Source organism: Dromiciops gliroides, chromosome 4, assembly GCF_019393635.1.
Source record: "Dromiciops gliroides isolate mDroGli1 chromosome 4, mDroGli1.pri, whole genome shotgun sequence".
Classification (NCBI taxonomy): Eukaryota; Metazoa; Chordata; class Mammalia; order Microbiotheria; family Microbiotheriidae; genus Dromiciops; species Dromiciops gliroides.
The window spans coordinates 91,899,960-91,904,667 of NC_057864.1; the positions used below are offsets into that span (position 1 = coordinate 91,899,960).

The 4,708-nt window shown below is 36.0% G+C and overlaps 1 pseudogene; it reads left to right on the plus strand.

Annotated features, from left to right (window-relative positions):
* Positions 1–2,191: 2,191 nt before the first annotated feature.
* LOC122726552 lies at positions 2,192–2,524 on the plus strand (annotated as a pseudogene).
* The last annotated feature ends 2,184 nt before the right edge of the window (positions 2,525–4,708 follow it).

Genomic DNA, 4,708 nt, shown 5'->3' on the forward strand with positions numbered 1-4,708 from the left:
TTGTTCCAGCCACTGGTCATTGTGAAAATCTCTTTTCTTGGAACAGTGCTAATAACTGATATTCCCTTTAGCAAGATAAATGGATAGATATATGGATAAAGATAGATAGATAGATAGATAGATGATAGACAAATAGCTATGTGAGAAAATAATTATTAATAATGGATTTTGGGGGAACCCAGGGACCCAGTTTTAGTTGGGTTTCTCTCCCCACCCCACTTCAGAGGGTTCAAATCTTAGAAAGTTTTCATCCTTTTCAGGGTGAACGATAGAAATGAAGAATAGATCCTATGACTAGTTCAGTGAACTGATTAATCCACACCTATCTGGACTTTGCCTCTCAGAGGGTCTCTTTCATTAAGCCATGAGGTCATTTTAATATGGACCACCCTCAAATCATGTCAACCAATGTAATTTAATCATGCTAGCCAAATAGCTTTGATCAGTGTGTAGCAATGTGCCTCTATCAAAAGAGGATAAAAGGCAAGAACAAGCAAAGCTCCTGGATGCCACCATCTTGGAATGTACTTTTGACTTTGAAAGGCTGTAGGTTGTTGATCGCTCTCCTCTTAGAACAGGATAGACTGGAAGGACAAGTGCTCTCTCTCTCTCTCTCTCTCTCTTAGAGAATTACGGTGTCAAGATGTTCCCTTGTTTGTGTTAAATGCCATGTGGTCAGTACTCTTAATATTTAATACTGATTAATAATAAATGGATACTGTCAAAATGGGTGCAATAGTCATTATTAAATAAATAGCCATTAACTTATAAGTAGCAATATTTTAGGAAACCCATCCTATACCTCCCAAAAACTAAAAAAAACACACCTCAATTTGGTTACCACAAAACACAGATAGATTGATCAATCAATAGATGGATGGATGCATGGATGAATGCACAGATGGATGCATGGATGGATGGATAGGTGGGCAGGCAGACGGATGGATGGATCGATGGATAGGTGGGTAGGTGGACGAATGGATGGATGGACAGATAGGAATATGGAATAGATATACTTTTTTAAGCTTGGTAAATTTCTTCATTGTTTAGTAATTTTCAGTTGTATTCTATTTATGTGACCACAATTTAGTTTTCTTGATAAAGTTACTAGAATGATTTACCATTTCCTTCTCCATCTCCCCTTACAGATGAGAAAGCGAGGCAAATAGGGTTGAGTGACATGCCCAGGGTCACTAACTAGTAAGTTTATGAAGCTAGATTTAAATTCAGGAAGATGTCTTTCTGACTCCAGGACTGGCACTCTATCCACACTACAATCTAGCTGTCTAGTTAAATTTCTATGACATTCAAAACACAAACCAGTTGTCAACTCCTCCATTAAAGTTTTCTTTCACCTTCCCATCACTAAAATATTTTCTGTAGGATGTTACATATAAAATTTTACAATTTCTTACCACTGTTATCTTATAATATGGATATTATATGGGGCAGCTAGGTGGCACAGTGGATAGAGCACCGACCCTGGATTCAGGAGGACCTGAGTTCAAATCCGGCCTCAGACACTTAACACTTACTAGCTGTGTGATCCCGGGCAAGCCACTTAACCCCAATTGCCTCACCAAAATAAAATAATATGGATATTATAGTTATCTGAGTTTGTATGTTACCTTCCTACTTGACTTTCAATACCATAAGAATGGAAATGGTGTTCAATCGTAACTGTAATCCTTATGAATCAGAACGGCATTCTGTGCCAAGTTGATTAAAAAATAGTTTAAAAATATATTATGTCTTAATCCCTCTGATTACATAGGTCTCACAGGATCATGCAGTGACAACTTTATCACTAAAATTGAATGTATTTTTTTTCCTTATCCCCTCTTGATATTTCTGTATCATTTCACCTTACAGGCTACCACTTCTCTGGTAATCTCCACACCTTTGACTTTTGTGACACTGTACACTCATGTTTCCACTCCTTCTCTAACCATTCCTCTGTCTCTTTGCTCTTTCTATAGTCTCTCCTTTTTGACCTTACCCTTTTTCACATTTCTGTATCATTTGATACTATTAGTCACCAATAATACTAAATGGTAATTGCTCTATTTTTTTGTGGGTAATATAAAACTCTTAAAGTCATTTTTGTGTCAAAAGTTATGTACAAATTTCCTTTTTCCTCCATTTTGGAACCTGGGAGGCCTCCTGGAAACAGGCCTTCTAGAACAGCAAAATGTCTGGAAGACTGTGATCTTAGATCATTTTTGCTGGCGACAAGCAAGGCCTGAAAAACCAGAGTGAACATACAGCTCTTTTGAAAATTGAAGGAGTCTATGCTCAGGATGAAACTGAATTCTATTTGGCCAAGAGGTGTACTTACGTATATGAGGCAAAAAACAACACAGTGACTCCTGGCAGGAAACCCAACAGAACAAGAGTGATCGGGGGGAAAATTACTCGGGCTCATGGTAATAGTGGAATGGTTTAGGCCAAGTTCAGAAGCAATCTTCCTGCCAAGGCCATTGGATACAGGATTTGAGCGATGTTGTATCCCTTAAGGATCTAGAATATGAAAACTGATTGAATAAAATTACACATTTTTTGCAAATGTAAAAAGAAAGGTTATGTACAATTTAATGAGTTTAAAAAAAAACTTTTTGGATATAGTTCCAAATTTCTGCTTCTATTAGGAAGTATGGAAGAAGAAGACATTGATAGCATGCAAAAAAGTTATCTCATCCTATCCCTCATTGCAGCTTCAAAGTTCTTTGTTTCTGATATTCTAACCATCCTAGTGTTAGTTCTAATTGCTTTAGCTGAAATCTGGGTTTGTACCTTTCCATACAACACCTTATCACCATTTATTTCATGAAATCTCCTCCCTCATTGACTCCTGTGACCCTCACAGGTCTTCTCCTATCTCTCTGATTCCTTCTGTCTCAGTGTTTATGAATTCTCCCTCTTGCCATTAAATATGACCATCTGATAAACTTATGTACTTAACTCTTATCCCCTTTTTATCTAATCTTTTGGTGATCTCTAATTCCATGGCTTCAACTAATATATTAACTCTGAAAAATGCTCATTCCCCCAGCTTTACCAAAATCTTCTGTCCCTTACTTAGAATGTTCTTTTATCAGCATAATACTTCAAAAATTCCATATCCAAAGCCAAAGTACTTAAGCATGACCTCCATAAACCATGTCCCTAGCCCTTATTCCTCTATTTCTCTTGATAGAATGATGATCTTCCCAGTCATCCAGGTGCATAAAATCTGTCATTTCTGACTCTGTCTAACCTCTAATAAATTAATGCCCAGATAAGATAATAATACTTTACTAACATTTCTCTCATCTGTGTCCTTTTGATTCTATTTCATTCAGTCAGTCATAAAATATTTATCAAGTGTTTTCAATTTGTCAATCACCAAATAGTAGAGATAAAAAATGGCCAAAAAAAAAAGACCCCTGTTCTCAAGTGGCTCACATTCTAAAGAAGGTGCCAACATATAAATAACTAGTTATCTGTAATACATATGTGTATATATGTATATTTGTATATATACATATACATATGCATATGAATATCTATCTATCTATCTATCTATCTATCTATCTATCTATCTATCTATCTATCTATCTATCTACAGAGTAGATAAAATGAAATCTCAGAGGCAGATAACTTAAATTTAAAGGTCTTCCAATGGAGGTGGCATTTGATCTGTGTCTTAAAGGAGAGTTGTCCACTAGGCCAGCCCAAATCTCCTTTAAGACTCTGATCACTGGCTTCAATGTCACAAAGAAATGGGTTAAAATCCTCTTATACATATTGATATCATGACCCTGGCTTAATCTCTCTATGCTCTAGGCAACTCTCTAAAACTAAGTTTTAGAAAAGGTGTCACTGTGCATTGGTCGATGTGATGATACCTTGATTAGAGCCCCCTTCTCAAATAAAAGCATTGCTATAATTCCTATATTTAAAAGGAATCTAAGAGAATAGAGCCAAAGGTAAGAGAGAGAAGCATTTTAGGTATGGGTGCTGGCAATGTAAATTAAGGGGATGGGACAGACAATGTTATGTCTGAAGAATAGAAAGTAAACCAGTTCAACTGGATTATAGAATGATTGGAGGAGAGTACAGCATAGGAAGTCTCAAAAGTTATAAAGGGACTAGTTTCTCCTGAACTTTAAATGCCCAAACTGTGAATGCAATAGGTATTCATTGGAGGTTATTGAGTAAGGAGCATGACAGGACAAACATACCCTTAGAGAAAATTCTTTTGGCAGTTCAGTGCAGGATGCATTTAAAGCCAGAAGGTATCTTAGAGATGATCTATTTCTGTTGTAAAATATGGTCTACTTAAAGTTAAGGATGGTTTAAATCCTTCGCCTAAAATTATGAAGGGAATATTAAGATTGTCATTCAAACTTAACATCTCTCACTCAAATTGACCCAAACTACTGGTCAATATCTTTTTTATTTAAACTATCATATTTACCTCCTAATTAGAATTTTTTTTGGCCTTTAATTTCACTTTTTAAGATTCACCCTTCCTATCTCTTTTATAATAATCTTCCTAATATATCATCTCGATAACATCTTATTGCTGTTGTTGTTATTCTTCCTTCCTTCTCCAAAAGGACCAATGAACTTAGGAAGGGGATGCCTTGATTTTGTGTCAATTAGATTTAAGCAAGACAGATCTGCACAAAATCCTTATCCTCACTCTTTCCTCAAGTCATTGAAA